A 15,739-nucleotide genomic window follows, 5' to 3' on the forward strand; every position below is an offset into this window, starting at 1 on the left:
GTGAACATGGAAGCCATGAATTGAGATGGTAGAACCACAAGATGGAAGTACGTTGGATTTCTGAGTCACCACCTGGAGGAGAGCTTCCCTGCAACATCACTGGAATCTGATGTGAACTAGATATTAATCTTGATCATGTTGACTTGAACCTAATTCAGGCCTAAGACATAATATATTCTGCATAATATATGCTGTATAATGATAATATATTTATGCAGTCTTTATTGATATGAGTAGTGGTTTATCTCAGTTTTATAATAAAAATCTCTCAAAGAATATTGACTCCAAGGAATGACAATCACAAAAGGATTACAGCTTTGTTTAACACTTTTTGCAAATCCTTGAAGCTGATCTTTCTTGTTGTTTCTAATCCCAATAGCCAGCCTAAACCTTTTGGTGTAATCTCATGTATTCTGACCTCTGTTATTTCCTGCTACTTAATGATCTTTCTATAAATTGTATGGGAAATGAAGCAAATGTAATTACAGTGTCTGCCAGCCCTGATGCAGATAAATAGGTGGGAGTCTGGCCAAGTGTCTCCCCAAGCTAGCCTTTGGTGTCTTTCACTCACAGCAGAAAGAAATAGGTCATAAATTACAGCACTGATTTGTTCCAATGATATCATTAGCTCCTGGAAAACAAGGATCATGAAAAACCCATTTCAAATGAACATATGAGTCAATACCAACCAAGCATCTTTTGGAACAGAGCCCTTATAAATTCATACTAGAATTCTGACTCCTAAGTGAATATCTGTGGATCTTCAGAACATAGAAGACTTAGCTCCAGCCCATGCATCAGTCTCTTCAGACCATAGAGTCATAACCAGGCCTATTGAAAGAGCTGGTTACATGAGACAGTCAGAGATTTACCTAGGTGAGAAAATAAAGATTAGATGGTTTGAAGCAGAGTTCTAGCCCTTCCAAATCAGACCTCCAACCCCTTACTTAATTCTATAGTTTGTAGTTTTCAAAGGAGAAGTTGTAATAAAGAGTAAGTAAACTAACTTCTTTTTTTCTTATGGTTTTTGTTTGATAATATGAGGATAAAAGCAATACCCTTCTTTGACCTATCCCAGGATAAAATGCAGGTGGATAAAAGGTTTTCCGTATTGTCTTTAGCCTTGACACAACAAAATAGGAAAAGGAATTTTCCAATCTGGGTTGAATAGATGCAAAGAAGTGTTTTAAGGTACATTTGTAGAGCACACTCAGCACTTGGGGACTGAGGTGCCTCAAGAGAAGCTAGAGACCTAATGTAGGGATATAGAGGCCAGGAGGACACACTGGAACACAGAAGATGACAGCTTTTGAAAGAGCTCAAGATTCTAATTTCTTGAACCAGAAGACAGATTCTCCTCCATGTCCGTTCACACTTTCAGACTTTGCTCTGCATTAGCCCTCTGTTCCCCACACCTGCTTCTGGACCCCTGGGTGGTTACACACTCTGACTTCATCAACCCTTATCCTTATTGTAGTGATATGAAATTTAAAATTGGCATCTTCCACAGCCAATTCTGGTCACTATTCTTGTTACTTTAACTGATATGCAATAAAGAATATGCCTGACTTTGTCCCTGGTTCCTGGGAAGTAGCATCAAAACCTTTAGAATTTCTTAAGTGGTAGGAGTGTCTATTATTCATGGTGAACTCCTGGGATCAAACTTGATGGTCTGTGCTAAAGAGATGACTCAGGACAGGAGCTGGCTGCTCCTGCCAGAAAGACCAACCATGTGATTAGAGGGTGGGGCTTTGAGCCAGGTGATATCAGCTCAGTCTCCAGGGAGCCAAGGGGAGCTAGAGATTGAATTCAACTGCAAAGCCAATGATTCCATCAGTCATGATTGTGTAATGATACCTCAATAAAAACTCTGGGCACCAAAGCTCAGTTGAGCCTCACAGGTTGTTAATATTCTGATAATGTCACACATTGATATGCCAGGAAGGTAATGCATCCTTACTCTTTGGAGACAGAACAACAGAAGCTTTGTGTTGAACTCCCCTAGACCTCATTATATGTGTATCTCTTTCCCTTTGGCTGGTTCTGATGTGTATCCTTTTGCTGTAATAAGACTACAACTGCAATTTATAGGACTTTCTTGAGTTCCATGAGTCATTTTAGTGAATTATTAATCCTGAGGGGGTTATGGGAACCACCAAATTTGTAGCAAGCTGGTCAGGAGTAAGAGTGGCCCGTGAGCCTTTGAACTTGTGTCTGATATCTTTAGTTTGTGTAGTCTTGTGGAAAACTGTGTCCCTAACCTGTAAAGTTTGGCTCAACTTGGTAACTAGTGTCAAAAGTCAGTGAAACTAGGCATAATTAGAACTCATGGACATTCACACCCATTCCACTTCAGTCACATGCTTCCAAGGCCTCACTGAGTTCCTTTTACACATCTATCTTCTCTACTTTGGTTCTTATTCCCTATGATGGCAAAAAGAAATACAACTGGACTCTAAGATGATGGTGACTCATGATGCCTGCTCCCTTCATTGCTGCAGATCTTTGGTTCTTATTATCTCCTTTTACACATCTATCTTCTTTACTTATGAATAATATTCCACTCTCTGATCATACAATGACCTATCCCAGTTATCAAACCATTCCTCTCTTTGCACGTATCCTTTAACCACAATGAGACATTTGAAATGTTAACTTTTTCAAATATCAGCTTTTGTCTTTCTCATTATCTTTCCTGTTCAAACTAAACTCCATAAGTGATCTCTTAAATTAACCTTATACAAGTATTCTTGATCTTCTGTCACTCTTGCCTTTCTGGACACTTGTCACACAAAACCATAATTAAGAATTAATCCTGACATATTCCTGAACCCTTCTCACACCTGATTTGCTGGACATCTGTTTAAAATCATTCAAGTATGCTATATTAATTGATAGTCTTTATTTCAAGTGATAGAAAATCTACCCCATTATCTTAGGCTAAAAACTGTAAAACACTGATGAAAGAAATAAGTCTCAAATATAAATGGAGAAATACACTATGCTTATGGATTTAAGACTCAATGTTGCGAAAATGGCAATTCTTGTTCAAATTCAGGTATTCAACCCGATGTCAGTCAGAAGTCTATATTTCTTTTGTATAATGTGACAAGCTAAGTTCGAAATGTGCATGGAAAGGCAAGGCAAAAAATAGCCAAAATCACTTTGAAAATGAAAAACAAAACCAGAGGACTCATCCTATCTGATTTCAAGATTTACTATAAAGTTTATCTAACCAAGACAACGTGATAGACTCTCTATTCAATGGAACCGAACAGAGAGTCTAGAAATAGTATATAGTCAATTGATTTTCAACAAAGGTGCAAAGACAATTCAATAAGGAAAGATTTTTTTTCCAGCACATTGTGCTAGAAAAATTGGACACTCATATGCAAAAGATAAACCTTGAACTATACCTTACACTATGAAAAAGTATTCAAAATAGATGATAGGCCTAACATAAAGCCTAAAAATTTAATATTGGTAGAAGAAAACAGAAAATCCTTGTGATGTGGGGTTAGGCAAAGATTTCTTAAATACAAACCCAAAAGCATGATCCATAAAATTAAAAATTTGATAAATTAGACTTCATTTAAATTGATAATGTCTGCTCATCGAAGGACATCATTAAGAGAATAAAAAGACAAGGCAGAGTCTAGGAGAAATATTTGCAAAACACATACCTGAGAAAGAACTTGTATCCAGAATACACAGAAAACTCTTAAGACTGAATGATAAGAAAACAATCCACCCAATTAAACATGGGCCAAAACTGTGAATAGTTACTTCACCAAAGAAGGTCTATGAATGGCAAATAAGTACATGAAAAGAAGTTCAATATTATTAGTCACTAAAATCAAACTAAAACAACAATGAGATGACACTATAAATTTATTAGAACAAAGGAAAAAAAACAATTGCAAATGCTGGAGAAGATGCTGAACCACTGGAACTTTCATACAATACTGGTAGGAGTGCAAATAGTACAGCCATGGTAGCATTTGAACAAGACAAAGAGACAGAGATAAAGAAAAATAGAGACAGAATGTGTTGAAGATGGAAAGGAAAGAAAAAAGGCAGAACAGATAGACTATTATTATTCTTCCTTTCTCTACCCTCCTGCCTGCACCAATTCCTAGATCTCACAGAAAGATGCCACCTGGAAAAAATGAACAGGCATATGATACATCCAGACAATCACATACAGCACATGTGAACTTCAGAACAGCCTTATATAGTTGGGCAGGATAGTTCTTGTCCTGTTACAGATATGAAATTCACCAATATATGCAGCATATTTAGTAGACATCTACAGGGTTCTCCATGCGCCCCATAAATTCTACCTGTTCCCTAATTATTCCCTTGGAGGAAAGTCTTTCCTTCAAAGACTCACAATTCTGTAGGAGTTCAGGGACCATCCTGTGTTTCTGGCAGAGCTGAAATGTATCGTGGACCACAGAATGGAGGATGTCCGCATGGTCTGGGTTGGATGGAGGCTTGAGTGAATTCTCACAGCACAGACAAATGTTATTTTCTCTGGACAATTTAAAAACAGTGGTGACCACTTTCTACTTTTGGTTTCCCCATGATGGCAAAAAGAAATACAATTGAACTCTAAGATGATGGTGACTCATGATACCTGCTCCCTTCATTGCTGCAGATCTTTGTTTCTTATTCTCTATTATCTACCTTGTCCCTTCCTTCTATAATCTCCCTCGCTCCTGATATCTAAAGGCAGGACATCTCAACTCTCTATCTTAAACTTAAACCAGTTGCCCATCTTCATGCCATTCAGCTTTTCAATGTAACCGTCAAGTACCTGCAGCCTTTCTCTTCTGGTTCTGCATTGGATGATTGATGTTTCATTGACCTTGTGGAGGCAAGAGGGTACAGGTAAGCAGTAAAGACTCCAGGATACCAGTGATGACATTATATGATTCTAAAGAGTGTGTGTGTGTGCACGTGTGTGTTTGTGTAATGTGCACAGCCCTATTTTACTTTTGAAACTCCGAGACCCAGTGATAAGTGAATTGAGCAAGGCCACACTAAGAAGACACTGCTGCCATCTTGGGCTTGAAGAGATTCATCTTGGAATACCGAAGGGAGAATTTTCCCCTCCACCTTTACAATCCCTGATTTGGAAAGATCTTCTCCTGTGATAATTAACTGGTCCCAGGTGTTTTCCTACTCAGCAGCAATGGATAGGTAGGAGGGAAACCTGGTGATAATAATGGCAGCTTTCAGGGAATCCCATCCTGAAGACATTACCTTCAAGACCAGAAAGAAAAGTTATGCTCTTGTCATTTTCCTGCATGTTGGCCCTACTACTCAGCCCTTTACCCCTACCCCATCCTTCCCAACAATGAGGAGGTATTGAGTTACCTTGTTAAAGAGACTGAATGATGCTGCCACCTTTGTCCTATAAGGAACTACTTGGTTTGAATTTCTCCAAGTCTATGCCAAACTCCTGAATGAGTTTGGCCCGCCTTTGGTTTATAGTCTTTAGCCAGCCCTGCTCTAACTAGGCTCCTGTCTGCCTGAGAAATGTGTCCCTTTCCAGACACCTGTTTGCCCTCTCCATAGCCCTGGCATGACCTGGGCAATGTGACACCCAGAACATGCCTGGATCTGTACCTTATCACTAACCAAATCCATGTAGGAATACTATTTGAATTCCTTAGCTCAATATCTGAGTCTGAATATGCATAGATTAATATTTCCCAAATCATTTGATTCCATTAGCGATAATTTGAGAAATATCTTGGGACAGCTGGAAAGACTTCAGACCTTTTCCTTAGTCAAACTGCAATGCTTTCAAAAGTTTTCTAGCACAATTTGGCCTGCAAACAAATTTAGTTCATTTCAGTAGGAGGTAACAAAGCTTTCTGTACCTGCCTTCTTCTGGTGTAGTTCTTGTTTGCACTTTATTTCTCTGCAATGTCATGGGGGGAAGCCAGGTAATAAATAGAGACAGATAGTAAACAGACTCCTAAGTATTTAATGGGGTTGGTCGGATTTACGGCTCCAGTGTGGTAACACAGAATTACCCAATTCCTTCAGCTGTTTAGTAAGTTTCACATTATCACACAAATCAAGGGTGACTCTCTTAAAGTCGTGGTGATCATCTGAATGCTTTTCTTCATTAGATGTCAAAGTAAGAGAAAGACAACTATTTTGGAAGGTTCTCAGACGTGAAACACTGGAAGTTATCTGTGAATCTACCTCCCACTCTCTATCACCATACCCAGGAGTGTATTTCCTTTGTTATATTGACACTGGCAACTCCCGGATCTGATTGCCTTGATGTAGCTTGGAGCTACGAGAGGTAGAGGTCCTTAGAATCTGTTCTTGCCAGTGGCCCCTTCGCAGAATTAATAAAAAATCTTATGCACAGTAATAGAAAAGCTTTGCTCCCTCTACTTGACTTTTGGGAAAGCTTGGCTCATTGGTAAACATGTAATGTTCTTTATATTAAAACAGAGTTCTGATACTCTCAGAGTTGGGGCAAATTGTTAGTCTTTCACCAAAACTTGAAAGCCTTTCCAAGTTAAGATCCAAGCTCCTGCCTTATAAATATTCTGAATTACAGTCAATTTTGGAATACTCTTGTGGCAGAGAAAGTAACATGCACCAAATAGTCCAGGCTTGTGTTGAGTTAGAGCCATGCAACTAGTTCCAGCCAATAATATATGTGTGGGAGTGATACATGCCCCTTCTGACAGAAGCAGTGAAAAATTTATGAACAATATTTTAGTTTTCTTTCCTCTACTATGGCAACTTAAGTTGTGTGAACCAGATAATGGAGTTTCAGGATGATGGTTCCTACTCAGCCTGGGTCCCTGAGTGACTGTATGGAATAAAGCTCTGCCGACACTTGTTAGACATGACCATGTGTAACAAATAAGCCTTTGTTAAGCCACTGACCATTTGGAGTAATCTGTTACAACTGCAGAACAGAGCATATCCTGATTAACAGAATTCCTACTTCCAAAATTTCTGCTTCCTTTCCTGGCTGCATAATTTGTCCAAGCTGTCTGTCGTCTACATACTCCTTTACCCTGTTTATGGCTTATACTATTTCATCTGACCTTCATGGTCTATTCTAAATGTCATCTCCTTCCCAAGGATCTCCAGTTTCCAGTTGAATGGGATACCCTCCTCTTCTCTGCTAATAGAGTAGTGTACCTCTCTTAAGGCAATCATCTCATTTGCTTCTCTTCCTCATCCATTTAACTCAGAGCTCCTGGAAGGTGAAGACCATGTTTGATTCACCCAAACACCCCAAGGCCCCAGCTAAACATTCTGTGGTAGCTACAGGTGGATATTATTTAGTTTGAATTGAGTTTTCTCCTCTCATGAGGTTAGCAATGCATAGGCCAATGTAGACAGCCCTGTGAAATGATTTTAAATAAGTTATCTGCCTGAAACATAGCAACAGGGAGAGAAGAAAACAAAAAAAAACCCTTTACATGAGTAAGTGTAATTCTCAGAAAATAAGAGAAATAACATATCAGAAAAGACATAGGAAGCAAAAGTGATGCTTGCTGAAGAACATCAGAATGGGAATTAGGAAACAAACTTCTAGATTTGACTCCTTTGAAAACGAATTCTGTGATCTCTCTGGAACTCAGGCTCTTCATCTTGTACATGGGATCAGAGGGTGGACAACAAATTAATTAAGGTATTTCATTCTGGAATTTTACTTACAGAAACCCCAGGTGCTGAGATGTTTTCCAGGACTAGGATGAAGTCTCCATCTTGTGGCTAAATTAAGTTCTGCAGTCACTCAACATTATGAACATCAAGATCCAAGTCAATTTAGTGGAGCAGCGTAGATTAGGTCAATAGCTTCTGTGAGAAACAGAAACACATCTTCTTAATGCAAATGCAGCAGGACAGGTTCATTCACAGCCATTTGGAAAGGAATTTAAACTTGGACAAGAAACTGTGCAAATATATTTATTCATTTTTTTACTAAAGAGAGGGCCTGGCTTATCTTTTCCAGCCTTGCATTCCTTGGCTTGTGGCCCCTTCCTCCTTCTTCAAAGCCAGCAATGTAGCATCTTGCTTCAGCCCTCACATTGCCTCATTCTTATCTGTCAAATCTCTCTCTGCCTCCCTCTTATAAGGACACCTAGGTGATCCAGATTAATCCCATCTCAAGAATTTTTAATTTAATCACTTTTACCATATAACATCCACAGTTTCCAGGGATTAGGATCTGGATATCTTTGGAGACCATTATTAGTCTACCACTGGGAGAAAGTAAAGGGGGCTGGGGAAAGTGTTTCCAGGAACACAGTGGTCTGTCCAGCGCCCCTTCCACCACTGCCATCATTGGTGAGTTCGTTGGTAGCAGCTGTGAAGTGTGATAGAGACTGACTTTTCTCCAGTTCCAGGAGCTCCAACTGGCAAAAGCTAATGACTGTTATCATCCCCCTGACTTCAGTGATCTGCTCAGAATGGGCACTTGATCAAATTCAGACCAGCTCAGGAGCCTCTACCCTCAACCCCCATAGTTGTGGAAAAAGTTTTCGTATCAGCTATTCTGGAGGTAGCAAAAAGGCGGCCAAAAGATTACAGCCCTTTTTGTTTGTTTGTTTGCTTGTAAGCCTTGTGGTTCTATTTGACTTTTTAAATTATGTGCATGAATTACTTGGAGACATTTTTTAAATTGAAGTGGAAAAAATAATTTAATTTAAAAGGGAAAACTAACAAAAGTAATATAATTTCAGAGTATTGATTATTGTCCAGAATATGTTTTATTATTTTGCTAATAAAATTAAATTCACTGTACGTTGTTCCAGAAGTATGTTGACTCTAAGGAAAATGTTTTAAATGGAATATCCTGAGGATATCATTGTGGGGAAGTATTGGATGTCCTTGATCTTTTCTGTTCAGTGTGGATGTTTTCTAGAAGACAGCACATCTTAAAGTTATTTCAGGCTTCTTATGAAGGAAACAGCAAACCCTTTACAAACTATATTTTCCAATTTTCTTGTCTTTTCTTGAAGTACCACTGTACAACTCTTGTTGGAGAGCTACTGTAATTATTTGTGACATGTTTTTCTTTGGCCATTTCTCTATGGCTTCTACTCAGTACAGCCACCTCATAAGAACATGAGATCACCCTCTCTGCACGTGGCTTTTGGAAGTTGCCATAAGTTCATGGGTTCAAAGCCGGGTTCTCTTGGGGCCTGCTTCCACGCAATGGTGGTCAGCTCATCGTCTGCTGTGGTTCATTCCCCCAGCTTTTGACTCGGTCCTGGGTGTGCCTGAAAAAGAACCCTCTTCCCTCATTGCTGTCCTGAAAAACAAAACCCTCTTCTAGTTCTCACTAGAAGAGTGACATATTGTTTTGGGGGAGGAAAGTAGTGTCTCCATGTGTCAACTTGTTTCTCTCCAGGCCCACAGTGCTCCAAGGTAAGGGATGCTTACAAGCTATATGACAATGAATGCACAAATTATTCAAAGTGAAAGGGTTTTAAAGATCAGTGAGTTCAATGTCTCCTCAAATGCGAAAATGCCTGTCAGAAACTCCCTGACACACCATCATCTTGCATCAGATACAGTATTTCCAGTTATAGGAAAGTCATAACTGAAATGCATGGAATCAGATTTTTCAGATTGAGAGGTCTAAGGTAGTATTTCTCAATGTGACGTCAGTGGAACACTTGCAGCAGGGTCACCTGGGATGTTCATTTAGGATTCAGATCCTTGGGCCCTGTCACCTACTGAACCACGCTGTCCAGGGATAAAATCCAAGCATATGCCTAGAAGAAAGACTTATTAACTACACTGAAGATTGAGATTGATTGTGCTAGACTAACTCTCCTATACAATTCTCAAAAAACCTTGACATCTATTTGTTGAATGTTATGGCTTCTCCCTAGAAAAAGACATATGTGTGCCTAAGTTGCCTGCTCCCCCACCCCCGACATTATCATATATTTAATTAGAAAAGTCAACACCATTCACTTTTTAAAGCCAAGGGCCTCCTAGAATTATGTTTTGCAAAATGTGCTATACACATTGCTTATGGTATATCAAGTAGTCCACATATGGTTAGGCAGTTTTGGAGATAAAAATGACGAAACAATCCTATTTACATATGTTTTATAAATCTGAAATGTAATATTATACTTTTTAAATTCCACTGCATTTTTAATGATTATATCATAAAAGTTGTAAATGTGCTCCAGGAACTGTGTTGGTAAATTTGTTTCAGCTGTCATTCAGCTAACAGAGTCTTGTGAAAATTTTCCAATGTCGCTTGTATTCTATTAGTCGTCATTCGTGTTCTTAAATTGCTGCGTGGAAACTAATCTATGGTGACAATAATCAGGGCTTGGGAAGGCTTGCTTGTAAACAGGCTCATGACCGTGGGAACTTTTGGGGATGAAGCAATTACTTTCTTATATTGATTATGTTGGTAGTTCCATGGATATAGCTTGCCAAAACTCATTAAACGATACACTTCAAATGAATGCATTTTATCATATGTAAGTGATACCTTGGTAAAGTTGATTTTAAAATGTGAAGTGTTGGCCGGGTGCAGTGGCTCATGCCTGTAATCCCAGCACTTTGGGAGACGGGGGGGGGGGTGGATCACGAGGTCAAGAGATCGAGACCATCCTGGTCAACATGGTGAAACCTCGTCTCTACTAAAAAAAAAAAATACGAAAATTAGCTGGGCGTGGTGGGTGGCCCATGCCTGTAGTCCCAGCTACTTGGGAGGCTGAGGCAGGAGAATCACTTGAACCAGGGAGGCAGAGGTTGCAGTGAGCCGAGATCGCACCACTGCACTCTAGCCTGGGCAACAGAGAGAAACTCCGTCTCAAAACAAACAAACAAACAAAAAACAAAAACAATAAGATGTGAAGTGTTATAATACCAGTTTACAAGAAAGCATATCAAAAATGACTCATTGAAGCAGGTGGTTAGTGATTACAAATTTAATGAATATGCTACAAATCAGAAAAATACACTAGATGTAAATAATAAATAGAGCACCTGTGAAGATAGAGGCTTATCTGTATATGCCGAGAGAAATGAAGATACAAGAGAAATGATGTCACCAGCCGAAATGCTGTCACATTGTTATCTTCATTCTTTTAGAAGAACTAAAGAAATAAAATAATAAGCATCTGAAAATTAGATTTTATTGATAAACATTGATCCATTCACCCACCAGTCCCACTGTGTTCTGTTACAAAGTTCTTCAAAACGGCAATGTGAAATCTTTCAAGGGTTTGTGAAAAATAAGGTATAGCATCTCTTTGGTGAACCAAATGAGTTTTTCTAGAATAAGCTTGGTATTTTTCACCCTAAAGTTGATGTATTTTAGTGTAAAAAATGAAGAGGTAGTAAAGTGTAATGGAGGGTGGGAACCAGGCTCCTCACTGTTGGAGTGGAAAGTTACAGACGAGCAAAGCGGGGAGGCTAGAGTAATCCATGGGTAATTGATTAGAGTGGGAGACATCTGTATAAACTCATATTTAGCTTAATATATAAATAGTACATGAATATTTATAGATGTATGTATACATGGGTTATATAGATATGTGTATACATGTATTTCTCTGTTTTGTCAGCTGAGAGGAACTAGAGGTAATAAATGACACCCAAGTAGTAGCAAGTAAAGTTAGAACTCAGATCCTGGTTTCTAATACCATTCTCCGATAGAAGGAATCAGGACTCCTTGGAGCAATGGATGATTCTAAGGATGGAGGAGAAACATCTTGCAGTGCTGGTAATACGGAAATGCACAGAAAAACCCACACTGATGGGGCTATGCCAAGGGATACAGGAACTGACAGAAAGCTCCCAATGGCCACAGGCAGAACAAGCTGTGCAACAAAATAAACAAAGTAGTATTGAATTATAACCCAATATGTAAAATAAATATCCATTGGTCTACACTGATATAAATAAATGATTATATAAATAAATAAATGGAGAAGAATAGCCAAATCTCCAGTGCAGAAGAATTTCAAATAACTTACGCACATACTGTGAGGGTTAATTTTGTGTGCTAACTTGGAGGAAGTTTTCAGATGAGATTAGCATTTAAATGGGTGCACTTTGAGTAAAGCAGATTGTCCTCCATTATATGGGTGGGTCTCATCCAATCAGTTGAACCATGAATCAAACCAAGACTGCCCTCCCCAAGCAGGAAGGAATTCTTCAGTGGACTGCCTTTGGACTTCATCTATATTCTTGGCTTACCTGAGTCTTGAGCCTGTTGACCCACATTGCAGATTTTTGACTTACTGGCCTCCAGAATTGCATGAGCCAATTCCTTATAATAAATCCTTCTCTCTACATATACAAACACATACATCCTATTGGTTCCGATTCTCTATAGAACCCTGACTAATACAGATAATTTGCACTCAGGAAAAGTAAGCATGATTCACATTCCTTACGTATGGGCTGCATATAGTGACTTCCTTCCAAAGAGTACAGTGTGGAAAATGGAGGGAGAAGAGTAACTTTACAGTGGAGAAGATTGGCAAACTACCTCAGCCAGGTGACCAAGGTCAACATCAACAATGACCAGTCATGTTGATGGTATGTATCCTTGATATCATGAAAATGGCACTGTACCTGTGATCCTCCTCCCCTACCCCATAATCCCAGTCTAATGAGAAAAACATTAGACAAATCCAAATTGATGAATATTCTGCAAAAATACCTGACCAACACTCCTCAAAAGTGTCAATCAAAACTAAGGAAACTCGGAGACTTTCAAGGCCAAGAGGAGTCGAAGGAAACAGGACAACTAAATGTAGTATGGTATCCTGAATAAGATCTTGGGAGAGAAAAAGGACATTAGGTACAAACTAAAGCAATCTAAATGAAGTATGGACTTTGGTTAATGACAATGTATCTATATTGGTTCATTAATTGTGACAAATATACCACATTAATATAAGATGTTACTAACAGAGGAAACTGTGTGGGGTACACAGGATCTCTCTGTACTAGTTCCTTAATTTTTCTGTAAATGTAAATCTACTCAAAAATAAAAAGTTTGTTTAAAAAAAAGAAAAAGGAGGAGGAGGAGGATGAAAAGATGGAAAAAATAAACTAGGGAGGCACCTTTTAGAGTTACACTTCTCACAGCAAAAAGAACTACAAGTTATTCCACTACCAGGAAGCTTGCAGGGTTAGCCACAAAACCAATGATAAGTATGGTACCTGGGAAAATAATCAATTAATCTTTGCAATTCTAGTCAGATCATACTATTGGACACCACATCATAGCAATGGCACATGATAGATTACAACAAATGCTATTGTTTAAAAATTATCCAAAATGTAGAAATAAAGCAAAAGAAGATTGCTCGTGCTTTCAATATCATATACCAGACCAGCATCTATCAGGCCCACCAAGCATTATTTCATTTTTTAAAAGATGGACTCTTGTTGATTAACTATTTTCTGTTAATTAAAGCCAAGACTCTGAAGTCACATGTTAACTTGTAGATTTTTGTCTAATGGAGATGCAAAACATTAACTAGTTATATCTCTGACTTAGCAAATTTATTTTGGTATTCCTTTCCTAATAGACTGTGTAATCTTTTTTTCTCTAATTTTTCTTTCAATCATTCTGTGCACGTTGCTGATTTCCTCATCAATAAATCAACAGCTCATTGACACACATTTGCTTTATATTTGTATGAGTGTAATGTTTTTAACTTTTTTAAAAAAAAAATTATGCTTTTATCATGCATGTTCAAGGAGCTATTTTGTGTTGCAATTAGATGACATAGATCACTGGTATTTGATCATGCATGTTTGCAGTACATATATGAGAAGAAGCTCTTGGTGGCTTCTGTTTATCAAAGCAGTTCTTTAATCAAAGTTTTTAAAACCAAAAACTGAAACTAAGACCTAAAGTTTCTTTAAACTAGAAAACCTAGATATGTCATGAAGATAGCCACTGCTACTCAAATACAACTCGTACTTGGAAGCCAATCCATACATTGCCTTTCTCTTAAAAAGCACTAATTTACCAAATATAGAGCTCCTGACCTTGATTCAGTGTTCACAAAAATTGTAAAAATTTTAAATATAATCAAATCATGCCTACAGAGGATATGTATTTTTAGCAAATTGCACCAAGAAATTGGCAGCAAGGACAAGATTCTGCTTTTCTCTGTTGAACCATCCTGGCTGCCAAAAGAAAAGGTTTTTGAAACAAAGAAAGAGCTTTAAAAAGTTTTTATGACACCCGTGATACCAGTGTGACAAAATGTGCACAGGACTTTTTCTGTCCTCTGACAATTTTAGAATGAAGTCCGTTAGCTGAAAACAGAAAACGTGAAGTGTTATCAGATTCCAAAAAGAGCTGCCCAGGAGATGCCAAGAGATGGAAGAATTTGCCTGGATCCCATCAACTCACCACAGTCCTTCCTATATGTAAGAACAGGAACCAGAAAGAGAAGGGACCCTTCAGAGTCAGAGCCCAGGGCTACGGTTTTTTACTCTCCACCGCTGCCCAGGCTAAGAGTTACCTTCAGAGATGGGCCCTCAGTCATGCCTGCGCAAGTGTGGGTGGCGGGACCTCAATCCCCGGCTAGACAGCTGCATAGGCAGCGAACTTGCTTCTGTCTGCCCTGTGTGTCTGTCTAAGCAAGAGAAAAGAGAGGAAAGAGACAAGAGGCTAGATGCAGGATAGGCAGGAGCTGTCGGGGAGCCTCCTGCTCTCCGTATCTCACGTGGCAGGGTGAGCAGGACAAGCAGACACCGTGGGAGGGTGCCAGGCTTGGTACCTTACTAAAGAAGGCTGTGGGCTGACCACAGAGTGCAAGGAGGGGGGCATCCCTTTGGGGGCAGGGGCTTACCTAGGGGTGAAGCTGGAGTGACTCTGCCAAGTAAAGATAATGTGCGTGGGGAAGCCGCCTATAGAGTCTCCTAAGGAACACACCCGTGTCTCCAAAACAGCCAGCCTCCTATACAGAGCGCGTCTGCCGAGAGAGAATGACATTACACCAGTCAAACAAAACACCTTTGCCCCTCTTCTGTAATTCCTTCTCTCCTTGTCCAAAGATGGAAGCAAAAAGGAGAAGGGAAGGCGGGCATGAGAGAGCATAGATTACACTCAAGTCTCACCTGCTGCCTGGCTGGTTCTGGGGAGCAAGAGAGGGGAGATACGAGGTTGAGTGAGTGATTGAACCTTAAAATGAACCGGACCACAGTGTGCTTTTAAATATTGCTTGAGTAACTGAAAGTAAGCAAAAAGCTATGGGATTTGCCTAAAGCATCTTTAAGTGATGGAAAAGAGAGATGCAGCTAATCAAGTTTGAAAGCAAAGAGGAGAGAAAAACACCATTTTGTGTTGTGGCTTATTTAGTTTAGAAGGTTCAATAAATTCAGTTACACCCATTTTGGAGTGTATTTCAGGAAACAGTCTATATCTTAAGTAGCTTGAATTTATCACTTAAGGATCATAATTTTTAATGTTAAGAATGTGATATTAGGATTTATTAAGATTCAGTTATAGGACAAACAGTTCGATTTTCAAGAGCTTCATTTTCTCCAGGCAATGATTTACTTTTCTCATTGAAGAGAGAATCTTATATTGGCTATGTTTTAAAGTCACATCAATAGGCTGTAACAGACTATGAAGAAATTGTTTTTAGATTCAAGGTAATTAGAGACCATTTGCCTCTCATCATAATGATATACTAAACATTTATATAGCACTGACTATGTGCCAAGTACTGTCCAA

At 39.0% G+C, this 15,739-nt stretch overlaps 1 long non-coding RNA gene across 5 annotated transcripts in view; it reads left to right on the forward strand.

Annotated features, from left to right (window-relative positions):
- LOC103892572 (uncharacterized) overlaps positions 1–15,739 on the forward strand; it is a 119,352-nt gene that overhangs the window by 67,926 nt on the left and 35,687 nt on the right. The window contains exon 5 of one of the 5 annotated variants that reach the window (XR_002911514.3): positions 2–13,699. The exons of the other annotated variants lie outside the window; for them this stretch is intronic. This is a non-coding gene — a long non-coding RNA (uncharacterized LOC103892572). Of the gene's footprint in view, position 1; positions 13,700–15,739 lie in introns of those variants that run through there. 5 annotated transcript variants of the gene reach the window in all.

This window comes from Pongo abelii, chromosome 16 (genome assembly GCF_028885655.2).
Source record: "Pongo abelii isolate AG06213 chromosome 16, NHGRI_mPonAbe1-v2.0_pri, whole genome shotgun sequence".
In the NCBI taxonomy this organism is placed as follows: domain Eukaryota; kingdom Metazoa; phylum Chordata; class Mammalia; order Primates; family Hominidae; genus Pongo; species Pongo abelii.